Source organism: Anolis sagrei, chromosome 2, assembly GCF_037176765.1.
Source record: "Anolis sagrei isolate rAnoSag1 chromosome 2, rAnoSag1.mat, whole genome shotgun sequence".
Lineage (NCBI taxonomy): Eukaryota > Metazoa > Chordata > Lepidosauria > Squamata > Dactyloidae > Anolis > Anolis sagrei.
Window position 1 is genome coordinate 47,317,073 of NC_090022.1, and position 21,212 is coordinate 47,338,284.

Sequence of the window (21,212 nt, forward strand, 5' to 3'; positions counted from 1 at the left end):
ATTAAACCCCATATTGCCTACTCCTGATATATAATCCTAGAGCTGGAAGAGGCCCTCAAGGGCCATCCAGTACAATCCCCTGCCATGCAAGAAGGCACAATCAACTTCTAATAGACAGCCTCTGCTGAAACACCTCCACCACACTCTGAGGCAGCCTGTGGCACTCTCCAACAGCTCTTCCTTTCTGAAAGTTCTTCCTAATCTTTTCAGTTGGTTCTCTTTCCCTGCCATTTGAAACCATTGCTCCCTTGTGCCCTGGTCTCTAGAGCAGCAAAAAGTCAGTTTCCCCCTCCTCAATGGGACACCCTTTAAAATAATGAAACATGCTTCTCATGTTCCCTTTCTAGCTTCTCTTTTCCTAGCTAAACATCCCCCAAGAGGAAAGGAGGAAGAAGGGGAGGAAGGGAAGGCAGGAAAAGTAAGAGGGAATGGAGGGAGGCAAGAGAGAAGGAAGGAAAGAAAAAGGGAAGGAAGGAAGGAGAAAGGGAGATAGAAGGAGGGAGGAAACAGGGAAGGAAGGAATGAAAAGGAGGAAGGGAAGAAAGGATGAAAAGATGGAAGCGAAGGAGGGATGGAAGGAAAGGAGGGTGGGAAGGAAGAAAGCAAGAGAGAAGGAAGGATAGGGTGGTGTGAGAGAGGAAGGCCTGAGAAAAGAGCCCATGGGGCTGGTTTTGCCAATACCTGGTATAGATGTGCATGCAGTGTTGCACGAGACTTAGAGTGGATTTAATATTTAATATTGTTAAATTGAGCAGTTGTAAAAAGTAGCATTCTTTTCTAAGCATGCGCAGTTGAGAAATCAGTAGTTAAAGGGTTAAGATAATAGAATGTGAAGATGGACATAGTTGATACATTTTCAGTCAGAAGTTTTATGTAACTACTATCCTGTGGGTTGTCCTGTCTGATAAGTGACAAATGAACATGTTTGTGTACTGCCATGTTAAGTCTGCTGCTTCTGTCTTTTCCGTTCCAGTATTGTAAATAAAGGAGAAAAAGCCATTCTTTACTGAACTGATAAACTGATAAACAGAGACTTGACTGATTAATTCCCATGTGCTCATAAACAGAGCTTTAGAGTCACAGAGCAAAGGGATGAACTCGAAGATAGATGTTGATGTCTCTATTCCTTACCAAAACTTCAATAAGACTGTGGATTTAATCAAAGTATAGCAGTGCTGTAACACTCAAAATGAACCAATAGATTTATTTATTTATTTACATTGCTTCTACCCCGCCCTTCTCACCCCCGAGGGGGGACTCAGGGCGGCTTACATGGTCAGGGCAGCTTACACAGACACAGACATGTGTCTGTGTATAGCAGTGGTTCTCAACCTGTGGGTCCCCAGGTGTTTTGGCCTACAAATCCCAGAAATCCCGGCCAGTTTACCAGCTGTTAGGATTTCTGGGAATTTAAAGCCAAAACTTCTGGGGACCCACAGGTTGAGAACCATTGGTGTATAGTGTCAGTACCTCATACAGAGAACTGTGTAGAACCCTTGTCTACTTCTCTATCTCCGTAATACTAAAATCAGACCACAAAATAAAATTATAGCACCTAAAAAAATAGGTGGATCCAACAATTCATTGCTTCCTGGCTAAGCACTGCAGAATCCAGATGTTTAGTATGGACTCTCTTTACATACAAAATCATAGATGTATGTGTCATACGGTTCTTACTTAATTTCATTACAAGCGCAGGAAGAATGACTGACAGACAAAAAATGTAGCTCTCAGGGAATACAGCTTCCGTCTGCTTTCTGCAGCATGATTGGAAAAATAAATCCTTATGTGTATGCAAACATGCACACTTCTTAGAAAATAAATTACCTATGGGAATTCTAGTTGTTCTGGGCAGGGATATGCAAACCAGCCTCCTCTCTCTGCCTACTGTTCACTAAAGAAGAGTTTTGTTCCCCTCACCACCTGAAGTGAGCAAGTCAATAAATCAATAACCCAATGTCATTAAGTGTAACATGTAGTTTGTCCCTGGGTTTGGTAGCATTCCTTTTATTATTTCTTGTGTGCTATTTGAGGACTTTTTCAAGCATCTCCTGGGAATTGCACAATTTAATTATGTAGTATTATTCCCAGTGGGCCTCTGAGAAATTAAATAGAGGTTTGCTGGCATCACCACAGCCTTGAAACATGTTAATGTACAACAAGTGAGGCATCAGCCAAGGTTAGGCCAATATTCATCCCAAAGTGATCATAATTTTAGTAGGACTCTAATTTTGGCTTGCTACATTGAATGGGATAGTTTCGAGTGTTATTTATCATGGTCCCAAAACAAAAATTTCAGAAAGAATGGTATTTTTTATATGTTTACCTCATAGAGACAGAGTCCAGAAGTGCCTCTGTATACAGTGCTAATTTTATGGACAGTAGAAGTTATTGTTAATCCACCCTGAATCCTCTTGAGGAGATAGGGCAGAATATCAATAAAGGAGAAGGTGCAGAAGTTTGACACCTGTGTATTTACACTTCAACTTATCACAACAGGTGAAGCTTTTTTTTTTTTTTTTTGGAAAAAGTAGAGCAAACACTTTTGGAAATGGAGGATGCCTCTAGTGAGAGCTGCAATTTCAAAATGCAGAAGCAAGATCCTTTTAGGAAAGTGATATGCTTGCAACTACACAATTGATTTGAAACTCTTTCCTTAATGGATGATTATGAGGTTGAGGAACAGGGTCAAAAGTCTTACACCTCTGATGTTATGGAATTGTCCTTGTAGAGTTTTGTGGATGAGGAATCTATTATCAATTTACAGAGACATAAGATATGTGTGATGATGGTTCCCTGAGATGAAGGAGAGAAGCAGTATTGTGTGGGTCTGATGAGGAGTCTCAAGAGTTACATAGTTCCCCAGGAATGAAAATCTATGAAGAAATAGAGGGTACTTCAGAAAGCGTCAAAGTACGGGACAAATATTGTGGGACCTGACAGCAAGTCCAAACACAGATCTGTCAGTCCTGGTAAATGGTCCCCCGCCATCTTGACACCTTCGTTTGTAGCGGATTTTTCAAATCAACAAAATGGATGGTGGACATCTGCCAGAAGTTTCCTTTTAATTTTTAATTGACCCTCTGAGGTGTGCTGGACCTTGTAAGCACTGATGAAGATATCTGAATGTGCACACAATCAGATTTCTTGCTATTATATCTCCTCACCTTCCTGCTGCCTTTAATTTTTACTTTTACTTTTTTGTGCCAATTTGTCAGTTTGTAGTCCTGCGGATGTATTTCCACTGTACCCTTCTAACCTTGCCTTCTTCAGTACTGCTGTTCCGTATTTTTATTCTTATTTTAAAAACAATTGCTAAATTCTAGCTTCTGAAAAAAAAACACAGACCGGCTGTGTGAGGCAGACAGTGCCATGCAATAGACTACAATGTTGGTTTGTCTGCCTTGTGCAACAAAGTCTTGAGACTCTATGGAAGAAGCTAAAGGACTCTGGGACACAGCTTATTATGTCATTATATATATATATATATATATATATATATATATATATATATATATACACACACACACACACATACACACACACACACAGAGAGAGAGAGAGAGAGAGAGAGTATTTATTTATTATATGTGTGAAGTGATTGTTGTGAGCACTATTTGTGCAAAAGCACAAACAAAGCAGAAAAATGGGGAGGGGGGTTCAGAAGAAGACACAGAGAGAGTAACAACCATGGGCATTTATATTGGAAGGAGAATAGGCTCAGGATTCTAGTGTGAGGAGAATGATTTTGCAGTGCACAGCACACAAACAAAAGCCAGGCAAAATAGAACAACAGAGTCACAGAGCTGAGCTATCAAGTTACAAAGGGATTTTTTTTAGTTTTTAATTTGGGAGGGGAATAGGCTGTTGGAACCGGAGTACACACATGAACCAGAAAATTTGCAAGGAAGAAGGTAGGGTCTAGGTAGGTAGGTAGTAGGCCTGGGCGGTTTCGTTCGTTAATTTTGTAATTCGTTAATTATTCGTTATTTTTAATAATTACAAAACGATTACAAAACACATTTTCAAAACCGGAAGGGTTTAAAAATAACGAAACGGCATCCCCCATACTTTTAACGAGCTTCCGCCCGTTTCGGAAATGGGATGGAGGATGCTGCTGGTGCCCTGGGAGGCTGGAGCCAATCAGCAAGCAAGCAGTGCAGCGTGGCAGTGTCTGATTGGCCGGCAAGGCCTTTAAAAGCGGCTCCGCGTGGCCGCAGAGCTCATTTGTTGCGCGGAGGCGAGGGAGGAGAGAGGTCCGGGAGGGCTGCTTGCTTTGGGTTGGCTTGGCTTGGCTTGGGTAGGAAAAAGACTTGCATTGGGTTGGCTTCGTTGGAAAAGACTCTTCTGTTGGTGTGTGCTCTCGATTGCCCTGTCTTTTGGCTGTGTTAGCTCTACATCAGGGCCAGTTTTTGGTTAATTTTCCATTTTTGAATATTTTTTTAAAAATAGCTGTGTTTTATTCTTAAAGAAAATACAAAAAATATTCCAAAAAAAAAAAAGACTCTTCTGTTGGTGTGTGCTCTCGATTGCCCTGTCTTTTGGCTGTGTTAGCTCTACATCAGGGCCAGTTTTTGGTTAATTTTCCATTTTTGAATATTTTTTAAAAATACCTGTGTTTTATTCTTAAAGAAAATACAAAAAATATTCCAAAAAAAAGACTCTTCTGTTGGTGTGTGCTCTCGATTGCCCTGTCTTTTGGCTGTGTTAGCTCTACATCAGGGCCAGTTTTTGGTTAATTTTCCATTTCTGAATATTTTTTTAAAAATACCTGTGTTTTATTCTTAAAGAAAATACAAAAAATATTCCAAAAAAAAAAAGACTCTTCTGTTGGTGTGTGCTCTCGATTGCCCTGTCTTTTGGCTGTGTTAGCTCTACATCAGGGCCAGTTTTTGGTTAATTTTCCATTTCTGAATATTTTCTAAAAATACCTGTCTTTTATTCTTAAAAAAATACAAAAAATATTCCAAAAAAAGAAAAGAGTCTCCTGTTGGTGTGTGCTCTCGTTTGCCCTGTCTCCTGCCTGTGTTAGCTCTACATCAGGGCCAGTTTTTGGTTAATTTTCCATTTCTGAATATTTTCTAAAAATACCTGTGTTTTATTCTTAAAAAAAATACAAAAAATATTCCAAAAAAAGAAAAGAGTCTCCTGTTGGTGTGTGCTCTCGATTGCCCTGTCTTTTGGCTGTGTTAGCTCTACATCAGGGCCAGTTTTTGGTTAATTTTCCATTTCTGAATATTTTCTAAAAATACCTGCCTTTTATTCCTAAAAAAAATACAAAAAATATTCTAAAAAAAGAAAAGAGTCTCCTGTTGGTGTGTGCTCTCGATTGCCCTGTCTCCTGCCTGTGTTAGCTCTACATCAGGGCCAGTTTTTGGTTAATTTTCCATTTTTGAATATTTTTTAAAAATACCTGTCTTTTATTCTTAAAAAAAATACAAAAAATATTCTAAAAAAATAAAAGAGTCTTCGGTGGCCGTGTGTGCGTTTGTCATTTGTGTAGTTCCAACCAGTGTGCTCCTTTTGCCAACAGAAAGTGCTATAATACAGTGCTTGCTCATCATTTGTGTAGTTCCAACCAGTGCGCTCCTTTTGCCAACACAAAGTGCTACATACACTGCTCGCTCATCATTTGTGTAGTTCCAACCAGCGCGCTCCTTTTGCCAACACAAAGTGCTATAATACAGTGCTCGCTCATTTGTGTAGTTCCAACCAGTGCGCTCCTTTTGCCAACACAAAGTGCTATAATACAGTGCTCGCTCATTTGTGTAGTTCCAACCAGTGTGCTCCTTTTGCCAACACAAAGTGCTACATACACTGCTCGCTCATTTGTGTAGTTCCAACCAGTGCACTCCTTTTGCCAACAGAAAGTGCTATAATACAGTGCTCGCTCATTTGTGTAGTTCCAACCAGTGCGCTCCTTTTGCCAACACAAAGTGCTACATACACTGCTCGCTCATTTGTGTAGTTCCAACCAGTGCGCTCCTTTTGCTCATTATTTGTGTAGTTCCAACCAGTGTGATGAAACGCTTCCTTCCCGGCTTTTCTAGTCGCAAGGGCCAAGTGCTATCGCGAATACCGAAGAAAGGCAGGGGACTGAAAATGAACACATTGACAAGAAGGGAACATTCATCCAACGAGATGGTTATTGAAACACCCACAGATGCTTCAACCAGCTGTGAGATGGCAGAACCTTCTTCTTCATCAGTTCGAAAGACTCTACGTTCAGATCCTGATGTCGTTCCAAGTACCTCTGATACTACTTGTTATGAAGAGGAGGGCGAGGAGGCGGACGTGTCAGAGGAATGGGAGGAAGACAAGATGGAATGTGCTTCCACCACAGGAATTAGTGATCAAGAGGACTGCATGCTGATGGAGGGCGAGCTACAGAAACAACCAACGATTATACTCCCTTCCACAAACACCGACAGTCCAAACACGAGCATGAGTACATCTGAAGTGCCTAGTAGGGATAGGCCGAGATCGCTCCTATGGGATCATTACGACGTCCATAATGAGAGGGCCACTTTGGCAGTTTGCAGGCATTGCGGTGTGAGCGTCAGCAGAGGAAAAGATATGAGGCATCTTGCCACAACAGGGCTAAGGATGCACATTAAGATACACCACCCCCAAATGTGAAGTTGGTCCTTCTTACTTAACTTGCAATACTGCTACAGAAATTAGTATGTATGCAATACTTCCCAGATAATTTTCAGAGTTTTTTCAAAGTGCAATTTCTGTTACTTTTTGTTACTTTTTCTTTATTTATTTCTTATATTTACTTTCTAAGTTTTTATAATAACATTATTTTTATATATTAATAATTTATAATTTAATTTTATATATTATTTTTATTATTATTTATAATTATATTTTATAAATATTTTATAAATTTAATTATATTTTATTTAAATATTTATATTATTATTTATTTCATTTATATAATATATATAATAATATATTTTATATTATATTATTTTATTTTATATTGTATATATTATATAATTTTATATTATTTATTGTTATTTATTATTATTATTATTATTTATATTTTATTTATTTAAATTTTATTATTATATTATTGTTTATTTCATTATATTATTAAATTGACTCAGTTTGGGATACTTTATCTTATTACTTTTTTATTTAATATCTTAATATCTTGTTCTATTTGATTATTTTATTTGATTTATTTTATGAAATGATTTTGTTTATAGAGCATTTAGCATTGCGCAATCGCGTCCGCCATTTTAACGAATCGATTCGTTATTATTTTAATAGCGAATCGATTCGTATTTAATAACGAAGTTTCGGAAGTCGCTTTTGCGCATGCGCAAATCGCGTCCGCCATTTTAATGAATCGATTCGTTATAACCTTAACGAATCGACCCCGCGCCAATAACGAAGCTTCGGAAGTTATTTTGCGCATGCGCGGGGGTCCGCCATCTTAACGAATTGATTCGTAAATATTTACGAAATTTCGTAAATACCGAACTTTTTTAAGGGAAAATTTTGTAATTATTTTAAATATCGAAACAAAAAAAACACCCCAATTACAAATCGATTTTAGAAACAATTTTTTGCGTTGTTACCCAGGCCTAGTAGGTAGGGCTGGGGAGGGATTGAAATTGAAATGAATAAGAATAATACCCCACCTTTATCCCCATGGGGACACAAGGGGGACAGCTAAATAAATCCCTTCCCTCCCTAACCCATCACATACTTAGTCAAGTTTAAAAACCAAAAAAAGGTAAAAAAATAAAATCGCTGTAGTAGAAAAACACACACACAAACGCCCTTTCAAACTCACCCCCACCCTGCCAGGCCACACCCACCCACACCTCCCTAGTGGAATTTGGAAAATTAAAATATGGAATAAGGAAGACAATATACAGATAATAATGAATGATGTCAAAAGAAAAAGAATTCTCAAAAATCTAGTAATGCTAAAGCTCCTAAACAAAGGCAGGCATCAGCAGACAAGGACTGATGAAACAAACTGAGCTAGAAGCACACATTATCTCTATGTCTCCATCTCTCTGTCTGTCTCTATCTTTCTCCAGTGCCATGCCACCCACAGAAAATGGAGGACCTCATGCAGCTATATATACCAATCTTTTCAAATAGACACATGATCTGCTTCCTTCTTCTGATTGGCTATGGCTAGGTTAACAAGGAAAAAACTGCACAGCTGGTCTTTTCAATCATGCCAGCAACCGCCACCCCACCCTTGGCACGGTGATGTAAGATCTCATTAAAAATTAGACCAAATCAAAAAATCCTTCCCGATTATAGATGAATGATTTGACGGCTCTTGTTTTGTTCCAGTAAGGCTTTGGAGGGGTCTTCCTGGTTCATATTTTGGCGGTTCAGCTGCCAAATCACCAACATTATCTGAAATCTGAACTGACGATTGGAATTTTGCACACCCCTATTATATAATAAAGATTGATTAACTGGCCGATTGACCACACTGGACTCGTTATGGGATTTTTGAACGGAAAGCTCTCATAAGTGACCTTTTCAAGCTCTAAAAGGAACATTTGATTGTGGGTCACAAAGAATATGGGAACTATAGACAGCCATGATACATTTAATATAGAGATCACATTTTACTAAATTATTAGATAAAATACCATATCCCAATGTTCATTCCTTAGCACACAACAATAATAGGAAAAAGAACAGCTTTAGGCAAGAAGAAATGCCAGTAGAACAATAATGATGCAGGGATCCTACAAAAGAGCAGTAGTTCAAATTCAAGGCCAAATGGAGCCATGATTCTGTATTAGATTTTTAGATTAAAAATAATTGCTGTTTTGAGCTATGTTTTCATTTCTGAATTTTATAGATCTTTGATATCAGAAGCACAGGGCCAAGGTACCTGACTAAGGGGAATAAAAGTTAATATTGCTTAATAAAAAAGGGAAGTTTTCTTCTAAAACGAATTGCAAAATTCACCTAGGCAAAGCATGGCAATTATAAAATGTATGGAACATCCTTGTCCAAAAGCTATAAAGAATTTCACCTGAGATCAACAGTGATAAATGAATCAAGAAGACATCACCATCTCCATTTAAACTAGGGTGATGACTCTGCATAAGTTTTGGCCTTTTTGCAAAATAGTTTCCAGCCCCTCCAGGCCTGTGAATCACAAAAATAGTACAAGTACTGGCCAAACATTACATATTATCATCGTTTGTGTTTCTATATTAAACTTTTCCATCACTTTCAAATGACATACAGCTGATTTATTTTTTATAATTAAGTGAATTGTTATTTACCAGGAGATATAAAGCTAGCATAATAGACATCCTTTAATGGTAACATAATTCAAAGTGCATGAATTATTACTGAGATCTGATTAATTGAATGGTTACTTCTTTTGCTAGAGTTTAGGAAACAGAAATTCATATAGGGGGAAATGTTCCATTTGTACTTGGCATAGGAGATTTGTGTCTTGATAGTTCTCAGGCCATGAACTCACAGTGGTAGCCCCAATTAGGACCTTTCTATTTACGATTCTCAACTGGTGATGTATTTTTGAAAATGGATTCCACCTGACCTTTTGCTTTGTAGATATAGTTATAGGGCCATTCAAATGGTGCAATCTAAATTCTCTTGGTACAGTGGGTTGTTGTAGGTTTGTTGGGCTATATGGCCATGTTCTAGAAGCATTCTCTCCTGACATTTTGTCTGCATCTATGGCAGGCATCCTCAGAGGTTGTGAGGTCTCTTGGTACAACTTTTCATGTAGACATATGACTGGCTCTAATCACAGTCTGGATTAGTTACTTCCAAAATTTCCAAATTACCTGATCAGCATGGCCATTGGTTTCTTGGTATTTCTCTTCCAATTTCTTAAAGGTAGCTTTCCAAATTAATTAATGTTAAAAATGAGGTGGTTCTTCCACAAAAACTACCCCCATTTTATATGTGATATGAAGAACCCGATTAAAATGTAAATTAATTGGTGTCAAAGTCCATCAGATAACTGGGAAATTTGCAGGTTGTTATTTTGACTAGAGTATGTGACATTCCCCCATTTCATAGTTAGCACTTAGCTATGCTTATTACATGATGATTATGTAGCCATATTTTTCAGCACCATGTATTATCCAAACAAGTAACTGTCACTAGTACCGAACACTGTAACATAAACAATAGTATGCTATCTACTGGAATGAGAGAAACACTCCCTTCTTGTAATACAAATATCATTTCTGCAAACAGAATGCTTGGAAATGCTTGAATTGGTTCTTAAAAGGTTTTCTGAAAAGCACATTAGTCCATCTGTAACTGCTGAAAGCAACACTTCTTAGATCCAGTTTAAATCTTCCAAGAGCATTTGGTTGGTAATTGGTTGGCAAGGGAAAATAAGTAGCATGCAACAGAGATGGTTGGATGTGTCGTGCTGATCTAAGGATATTGGGTTCTACTGACCTAAGGATATTGGATCCTAGAATGGCCCTTCCCTATCCCCACTGCCAAGCAGGAAATTGATAATCCCAAGAATATAACTCACATACATTTATTCCGTTCAGATATAATTAGACATTCAATCTTCATGAGTACATGTTTACTGTTGCACCCCCTGCATACATCACTAGGATTGTCGAATAAATGAATAAAAATGTGTAGATTACCCTGGGTGATGTTTTCCAAAAGTGATATTTCCTTTGTTTCTGAAACAGGGAATTTCCAAATTCTCAAAACTTAAAATGCATTGTTTCAGAAACAGAGGAAAGGGAAAATGTAAAAGAAATTGTCATAGCTTTCCTTTCAGAATACAGATACACACACACTTGCTTAAAGAAAGGCAAACTATTACATTTTTATGAGAAATGCAAAAGTAACTCCTAAACCTGGTGTCCTCTTAATGTATAGGACTGCAGGTCCCATCATCTTCAGCCAAATTGATAGGCTGATTAAACATAATGGAAGATGTAATCTGAGACATCTGGAGAGATCCTAGCCTGAGCCTTGTAATAGATTAACTACTACTGTACAGTCATAGTTTCTCTCCTCAAAGTCTGGTTAATTGTAGTTTGGTGAAGTGCTGAGAGAGATCTCTGTTAGAGGTCATTAGTCTCCCTGAGTCTACAACTATAATTGCCTGTGTTCCCAAGGGAGAGAAAATAACTGTTAATGCAGTGTAGATCTGTCATTAGAGCACTCTTGAAAAAGAGGTGTTCAATTCCCAAGCTGAGCTCAGTGGCTGGAGGAAAGGTATTTTCTTGTTCCAACACTCTACCTCTTCCAGCAGCAGTTAACTTGAAAAAGGCTTAACTTGAGATTGCAGGAAGTGTCCTCCAGTCTCTTGCTCTAGCTTTATTTTGGTTCCATCCTCCTAACTTGACAGCAGTTGCTTTGCCTATTCATTATTCACATACATATCTGTCCTGGGATATTTTTTTTTGGGGGGGGAGGCAGATTAGGCTACCCCCCTCATTTCAACCCTTCTGATTCTGCTTAAAAACATGGACTTAGATCTTATGTAGATTTTTAAGGGTAAGTCTGAGAACTTACTGTTGGAGGCACTTCGGCACTGGATGTGTGTCAACTGAAAACAACCTGTTTTTATCCATATGACTGCATTTTATGAATTTTAATGTTTTATAATGTAATTAAATATGGGTGTGATTGTAATTTCATGGCTTTATTGTTTTTAGATCTATATATTGTTTATATTTATTATTATTTATTTATTTATTTATTTATTTATTAACTGCACTTGTAGACCGCCGTTCTCAGCCCTAGGGCGACTCACGGCAGTGTACAACATATAAAAACACTTTACAATAAGGCAATTACACAAACAACAACATCACTATTACTACTACAATTAAACTAGCTCATTCGCGACGTCTCATCGTAGAATCACAATCCAATCTCGTTTTCCATATTCCGTTCCAATCATCATTGCCAATTGTCGAAGCACTTAATCAAACGCCTTCTCAAAGAACCACGTTTTTAGTTTCTTACGGAATGTCATGAGGGAGGGCGCCTGTCTGATGTCTACAGGGAGGGTGCTCCATAGCCGGGGGGCCACCACCGAGAAGGCCCTATCCCTCATCCCCGCCAGACGCGCCTGTGAGGCAGGCGGGATCGAGAGAAGAGCCTCCCCAGATGATCTCAAAGTCATCGTGGGCTCATAGGCCGAGATGCGGTTTGACAGGTATTTTGGGCCGGAACCATTTAGGGCTTTGTAGGCCAGCACCAGCACCTTGAATTGGGCCCGGTAGCAGATCGGCAGCCAATGGAGCTGGAACAACAAGGGAGTTGTGTGCTCCCTGCGCCCCGCTCCTGTTAGTAACATGGCTGCCACGCGCTGGACTAGCTGGAGCTTCCGGGCCGTCTTCAAGGTCAGCCCCACGTAGAGAGCATTGCAGTAGTCAAGGCGGGATGTGACCAGAGCGTGTACTACCGTGGACAAGTCAGACTTCCCGAGGTACGGGCGCAGCTGGCGCACGAGCCTAAGCTGTGCAAATGCTCCCCTGGTCATCGCTGAAACCTGGGGATCCAGGCTCAGCGATGAATCCAGGATCACACCCAAGCTGCGAACCTGCGCCTTCAAGGGGAGTGCGACCCCATCCAGCACAGGCTGTAACCCTATACCCTGTTCGGCCTTGCGACTGACCAGGAGTACCTCTGTCTTGTCTGGATTTAATTTCAATTTGTTCGCCCTCATCCAGACCATTACAGCGGCCAGGCACCGGTTCAGGACCTCGACAGCCTCCTTAGTAGCAGGTGGAAAGGAGTGACAGAGTTGGACATCATCTGCGTACAGATGACACCACACCCCGAAACTCCGGATGATCTCACCCAGCGGCTTCATGTAGATATTAAACAGCATGGGGGACAATATAGAGCCCTGTGGAACCCCACAAGTCAAAGGCTGTGGCGTTGAACAGGTGTCCCCCAATAACACCTTCTGGGTGCGGCCCTCCAGAAATGACCGGAGCCACTGCAGAACAGTGCCCCCGAGACCCATTTCCGCAAGGCGCCCCAGAAGGATACCGTGGTCGACGGTATCGAAGGCCACTGAGAGGTCCAGGAGCACCAACAGGGACACACTCCCCCTGTCTAGCTCCCGGCGCAGATCATCCACTAAGGCGACCAAGACCGTCTCAGTTCCATGTCCCGGTCTGAAACCAGACTGTGCCGAATCCAGATAATCCGTGTCTCTCAAGAATACCTGGAGTTGTGAGGCCACCACGCTTTCCATGACTTTGCCCAAAAAGGGAAGATTGGAAACAGGCCGAAAGTTGTCAAATTTGGTGGGGTCCAGTGATGGTTTTTTCAACAGCGGTTTTATAATAGCTTGTTTTAAGCTCGCTGGAATCTCGCCATCCCGAAGGGAGGTGTTAACCACCACCGTTACCCACTCAGCCAATCCCCCTCTGGCCTCCCTCAGAAGCCAGGATGGGCAGGGGTCTAGGATGGACGTGGTAGGCCTCATTCCTCCCAGTATCTTGTCCACATCCTTGGGCTTCACAAATTGAAAAGAATCCATCAAAATAGGACAAGCAGGTGCTCGTATCACATCCTCAGAGACTGCATTTAACATGGTGTCCAGCCCAGAACGGATCAAAGCGACTTTGTCTGCAAAGAACCGAGCAAATGCTTCACAGCGCGTGGCCGAATTGTCAGGGCTCCCGCCTGAGGTGGGGGGAGTTAAAAGACCTCTGACAATCCGGAACAGCTCCGCCGGACGGTTCTTTGCAGACGCAATAGTAGCCGCAAAGAAAGTTTTCGTTGCGGCTTTTATTGCCGCGGCATATGCCCTTAGAAAGGACACAAACTGTGTTCGATTTGATATGCGGCACTTCGCTGTACTTTGTCAGTTGCCTCAAGTTCCTTCGGAGAGATGGTGGCAGGGTAGAATTATTATTATTATTATTATTATTATTATTATTATTATTATTATTGTCATCCCTGGCCAAAAATCAACAGACCTTTCAATCTCCTTAGATGAGAGTCTGTTCCAAATATATACTTGCCAAGATTCTTCTGACCTGCTGTTATACCAGCCCTAGATAGCAAAATTCTTCATTATCGTTCAAAATACCTTAATTTAATCACAGTATTATGTTGTCAATTTGTATATAATATTACAGTGATCTGAATCTTCAGGGCATTTCCTACACTGTCTGAATTAATGAAAAACTGTGAGACTTTCCAAGAATTCAAAATATGTGCTTATTTTTCTGTCCTTCAAAGGATCATACTGGAAACCCATTAACATTGAATAATATTCACATATATTGACTAATATAAGAAGGCACAATTTAGATCTCAGGCCCAGGCTGGATCTACACTGCCCTATATCTCAGGATCTGATCCTATGCTGGATTGCAGAATTTTCACTAGTCTTTATATAAAGAATGCTGCTGAATTGCCACTCTTATCTTCCTGATTATTGACCATACAGTCTAGAATTGTTGTGAAGCCACAAAATTTGGGAAATCAGAGGCTCCTTACATTTGCTTTACATGCCAGCAGATGTCATATTGATGTTTAATTGTTGTTATGCTATTGTTTTTAAATATTCCAATGGTTTTGTAATGTGTGCATTGAAATTGCTGCTGTTAACCACTTTGAGTCACCTAAGGGCTGAGAAAAGAGGTATATAAATGAAGTAAATAAATAAAATGTCCGAAATCCAATTTTAGTCCTATGTACAGTAAACCCATTGAACCTATTAGGTTAACTATGTGTTGACTCATACTAAACAGTTTATGGAATGGATATACTCTTGTTGGGACTAACTATCTCAGCCCAGATATGTTGAAACCAAACCATTTTTAAATGGTTTTTTAAAAAATGTTTTATATTATCCATTAAAATGATTCTATTGAATTATATTCTGCAGGTCTGTCGGAGGAACAAGTCCCTGTATTTTTGTGATACTGTAGCCCATGTAAAAAAAGCAATAGAATCCAAACTAAACCTTGGGAATCTTATGTTTCCCAACTCATAAACAACTTCTTCTTCTTCTTCTTCTTCTTCTTCTTCTTCTTCTTCTTCTTCTTCTTATTATTATTATTATTATATCCCACACCCATCTCCCCGAAGGGACTCAGGGTGGCTTACACAAGGCACAAAGTGCCTTAAACAAGACATGACATAGAACACAATATAAATTGAATAAAGCATATAAACGTGTAAAAACAAGAAAATACTCAGAATAAAACAGCGCACATTCACCAGTGGTGCCAGCTAGTGCAAACATGGCCAGGCTGTAAACAATAGGGCCAGGGAATGGGAAACGTCCAGAGCTGTAACCATAGGACAATCGCATGGGATAAAGTCCAAGGCTGCATGACAAATTCATAGATCAACTAGGGGCTAGGCATTCTCAAAAGCTTGTCTGAATAGACTTCAGGACCTTACAGAAGGAGGACAGTGTGGTAGCCTGCCTAATTTCCCTATGGAGGGTGTTCCAGAGTGGTGGGGGGGGGGGGGGCACCACTGAGAAGGCCCTCTCCCTTGTCCCCACCAACCATGCTTGAGACGGTGGCAGGACTGCGAGGAGGGCCTCACCCACAGATCTCAGAGCCTGTGCCAGTTCATAAGGGCAGGGGGATACGGTCATGAAAATAGGCAGGACCTGAACCATTTAAATGCAATCTTTTGTGTCAAAATAGCTAACATAATTATGACATGGGCAAAAATTTCATTAAGAATAAACACAGGAAAATATAAGAACTAGCCCAAGTTAGAATTAAGGTACAGTTGAAAATTAAGTATAAATAATATCCTGTGGAGCAGATTTACTCCAGTTGCAATTACACTATTTTACCCAAGAGCATACATTTTAATTGTTCCCATTTGCTGAAATCTAATTGTATTTTATGCATTATTGGGCATAAATTTAATTTAATGTAATCCATGTTCAAGAAGATAGGTGGGTATTTAAGTTAAACCATGTCTTTTAATGCTAATGTGGTACACATGGCAATTGTCTATTAGAGTTTACTCCAAAGCTCATTAATGACTACCTTTCAATTTCACTTATATAGTCCTATTATCTTCATTATCTAAAACCCTCATGAGCCTTTAATAGTTGCATATTTACAAGACAGAAAAAGATGTGAGGCTTTCACATAGTGAAACAGGAAACTTGATGATATTCCTAAGCCTTGGTGCCAGTTTTCACTGTTTGGTGAAAGAAGACATTTCAGTTTGGCAGGGAGTCACATAGGGCAAGATAGATGGATGGTATCCTTGAAGTGACTGGCTTCACCTTGAAGGAGCTGGAGGTGGCCACCACCAACAGGGAGCTTTGGCGTGGGCTGGTCCATGGAGCCACAAAGAGTCGGAAGAAATAAAAGAGGGCCAGTTCTTCTTTTAGGTTCTCCCTCAACAGACTAAGCTTTCTGGGAGGATTTCTTGATAAGAGTTAATAACTTTGATCAAAAATGGAACCATCTCCTTCTCTTTGAATGCCTTGTTGGGAAAATGACAGTGGGGCACTTTCTCCACATTGCGAAATGAATGTGAAATATCCACATGTCATATCAAAACCCAATGAAACCCACCTTTGGGTAATATTTAAAGTCAACTTATACACAAGTGTATATGGTAAGTTTACACAGCCCACACATGCTTACCTGTTTTGTATCAGGGTAGATTAGGAGTGTTGACTTGAGGCCTTAGACACAGAAGGAAGTATGCAGCAATACTCTCTGCATCCTTTGTGAGTCTACATTTTTTACTTCCAAGAATCCTAGCCATCTATAAACCCAATATGCTTATAAAAGGAAAAAAAGAAAGGTACACCAGAGAAAAGAAGAAAGCTATTACCACTAAAATCTCCCCTGGCTTTCTCAGTGCTCGAAATTGCATCCTGACAATATAGACTGGCAAAGAAAGCTTCCAATCAGTGTCATTACATTTGTGCAAGACTGACCTAAAATAAGATGGCTCATTTTATAACCTTTCTGCTTTTTGAATGGTAATAACCAGTACAAATTGCCTTAATTTAGACTTAATTTGATTAGTGTGTTAATTGCAAAGTGTAGCATTTTCTCTCTTTCCTTTCCTTGTGTTCCTCTTTCTCCATGGATAACCCTGATTGGATTTAAAATCTAGGTTCTGGAAAGCTGCATTCTGGAGGCAAGCCAAGCTTATTACAGAGACAATATTACTATTGACGGGTTCAGTCCAATACCTTGCAAAGGATAGTCCACATCACAAATAATTATGATTGCACTTGGCACTAATTGTGTTGTTTGAGGTTGAGGGAGAGCTATAATGTAGTTATGAATTGGAAAGCTAACACCTAGTTGGCTATGGCTTTAGAATACAGTTGTTTAGTGCCCTGTCAATAAGGTTGATTGAAACAAAGGATAAAATTGTCTCACTCTTATATTTGATATGTAAAAGTCTAATGATCAACTGAATCTTAGCACTGTTCCCTTTTTTTTGCTCTTGTGGATACAGTTGTGAAAGATTTTACATGAAACTATCTTTCCTAAATGACCATTACCCACAAAAGTGTCAAATGGGTCTCCCTTGGATTGCAACAAGTAAGCCATCTAAAGCAGAGCAGACACTCCTGGACTGCACATGATGGGACAAGCTCTTGACGATGGAGTATTTCAGAAGATGTTCTAGGCTAGAATCCTGATGTCATCATTTTTCAGACTTTTCAGAAACATGTATTCAATATCTCCTTGCACAAAAGCCACTCCCCAGTTGGCTTTAAAGCAGTGGATTGTACTGTATAGCCATTAGCCATTAACAGGTGGAATGAGAGAGATTAGAAAGCACCCAGACAGCACCTAGTTGCACTTCTGCATGGAAGCAGTCTGCCCAGGAGAGAACATTAAGTGTCCCCTCCTCGTACAATATGAAATGCTAGCACTTTTTTCCTGTTAAGCCAGTTTTTTTACACCCTTCACTGCCAAAGAGGACAAGGAGGTTGCTTACATAAGGAATATTCTGAATTCTAGGAGGAAAAAAGGTGTTTTTTGCAAGATTTTGTTCGTTTGGTTATTTGATATCCCACTTTTCTACCAAATGAGGCTGAACTGGCAAATGAAGCAATCACCTCCAACAATGGATGACACAGTGTATCAGAATAAGTAGGAATAAAATCTGTCTCCAGCTTCTCTTCTGCCAGATTTTCCCCTGTGGCAGAAACCAGAAATGGGTCGCACAAGACCTACTGAATACCATCCAAATTGCCAGTTTAATTTACCAGGCTTGTAATAAGCTTCAGTTTCCACTTTCTGTGATGAATAAGAACACAGATATCCTAAGATAATTTGCTGCTTCAAATAAAGGTTCAACCCTCCCTCTCCCACTTTTAACCTGCACTTGGCCAGAAGCTGCTCCTGGACACCTACATGATTGTCCAGGAACTTTTGAACCATAACATGGGGTAATACTGCTTAATCTTGTTTTAGCCCATGTTAGCAGAAATTGGTCAATGCTTAGACATTTCACTAAAGGAGCCCCCGGTGCCGCAGTGGGTTAAACCCCTGTGCCGGCAGGACTGAAGACCGACAGGTCGCAGGTTCGAATCTGGGGAGAGGCGGATGAGCTCCCTCTATCAACTCCAGCTCCTCATGCGGGGACATGAGAGAAGCCTCAACAAAGATGATAAAAACATCAAATCATCTGGGCGTCCTCTGGACAACGTCCTTGCAGATGGCCAATTCTCTCACACCAGAAGCGACTTGCAGTTTCTCAAGTCGCTCCTGACACGACAAAAAAAATTCACTAAAGCCCTGCACTTTGGGGATGGTAGGTATGACTGGATTGGTTCTAATTCAAATTGGTCCATTGTCCACATGTGCCAGTGCCACCATCCCCCTTTTCTTGTGTTTTCTGTGCTGTTGTCACCATGGCAGCTGAGGTCATGACTGTCACCAGACAACTTTGCTGACATCATTCCCACCTCTGACAGCAAACACCTTTGTTGGCAGAATTCTCCTTTACTTTCCACAGATCACACAGGGACCTTTGCTGATGTCAGCAAAGAACCCAGTGATGACACAAGCAGTTCAGAGCTATGTGCCCAGCTGCCACAGCAAGCAACAACAGCAAAGGCAAAAATGGCAGACTAGATGGTCTAGACTCCATTCCAACACAGTAGCAATATAAAAACGAGGAGTGTAGCCACTCCTGGGTTACAGTCAGTCTGGAGTATTGCTACTCCAGATTGACCTCAATTTTTTTACCACATGTAGATGCACCATAGGAGGGATCATGACTTGCAGTTGAAATATGAGGCATAAATGTTTGTAACAAGATAATATCCTATCCTATTCCTCAGGCTAGTTTTGCAGGCCCAGAATTGATTATGTGGCATGTCTGTGCGTCATCATCAGTCAGAAATAACTTGAAGGCACACAATAGTGGCATTAGCATTTTACTAAATAAATAAATAAATAAATAAATAAATAAATAATGTATTAATTGAATTGTTCACATATCCCTAAAATGGTATTGCAAGGCCTAAATAAAATGCATTACAAATTTTAAAATAAACCTGCGCATCTGTGCTTCATTTTAAAAATATCTCAGCTGCCTGGGCTCAAGCTTTGAGGCATATGGTTTTTAAAAGGTATTACCTATCAGAACATATTAAATCAATTGTGCCTGGTGTTCTTGTTGGGAAGTTTTGTTAATAATGATAAATATATACAGAGAGGGCGAGATGAAGTTATGCAATCAAATAATCTGAGAAGGATTTTTTACTTTCAAGGTCCTTTGTTAATACTTCAGTTGCAAAACCTGTAGTGATACCTTCTTCCCTGCTGTAGAGAATTTGCCCTTTTGATGGAAACCATTGTACATAATTTTAGATCCATTCCATTATCTTCATTAGAATATAATGAAGTATTCTAAGTATTGTAGAATAATTGGGGTGGGGGACAAATCACGGGTTTCTTTGCCAGATATTTTGGTGACATTTGGAGAGAGAACATCTCAAGTAGAGGCAACGTGGAGGTAAAGTGTTTCCTAATAAATTACCAGCTTCCCACTTGCTTCAATATTTGATGGCCCACTATGTGCTTAACTGCCATGCACCTTTCTTTTCAGAAGTGCTTCCAAATGACTGCTTGAGAGAGTAAAAAAAATTAAATGGCAAAAAGAAACGTCTGGAGGCTCTTCTCTGCCGGGGACATTTTAAAAGGTTGTAAGAATTGAAATGATCTTGAAGATGGAAGAAATGCTAGCTAACAGAGCATCCACTCCTATCAGTTTCTATCCTTCTAGTACTGCCAGTTGGAGAGGAGGTTTTGAAAGTTGAAGAGAAAATGTTGGCAATTTCCCCTCAGTGCAAGAGCTTCAGGGCTAGCCTAGTTATTCAATAAAGTGGGAAAAAAAACCTGCCAAAATTGTCAGATGCTAAATGACAGTGATCTCAGTCCTTGGGCTGTTGATTGTGAGTTCTACAGGTATTCACTTCAAGGATGGATACAAATGGTTACTTCATTTTTTCATGCAAGAACAACTGATTTGAAAGGTTTTGTCTTTGCTGGGTGATATCACAAGTTTTTGCATATTTTTCATTTGTGTGTGTTTGTGTATGTCACTTTGAGTTCCCTTTGGGAGAGATAAAGCTGTGTATAAACAAATAAACAAACAAACAAGTGTATGTGTGAGGGTTTCTAGCAACTATTTACTTTTTATTTAAATATTTTATCCTGCCTTACACCACGGACTGCCACTGAGATCAAATCAACCCCAAGCTTTTACTAGAGACCAAAATTACTGCTACTGCTGCTGCTGCTGCTGCTGCTACTACTACTATTCTTTGTTCTTCTTCTTCCATATTTATATTCAATAATTTCTCTCTCAAAAAGGGATTCAAAGTGGCTAGCATTAAAATCATCAAATCCTAACTAAATTGATACTATTATGCTTTGGACATATCATGAGACATGACTCATCAGAAAAGATAATCATGATTCATAAATTTGAAGGCGGTTGGAATAGAAAAAGACACATGGGTTGACTCTAGCCACAGTCTTAAATCTGCAGAAGGGCTGTTGATGACTGAGTGTATGGAAGTTTCTCATTCATAAGATCATGATGACCTGACTTGATGGTCAAGAACAACAAAAACTATCAGATCTCATGTTCTTCCCAATAAAATCAGTTTAAATTGTATGAAGCAATTTAAACAGAAAGTAATAAATTGAATAGTCTAAAAGCACAGAAAGCAATTTAGTGACTTAACATGAGTTGAC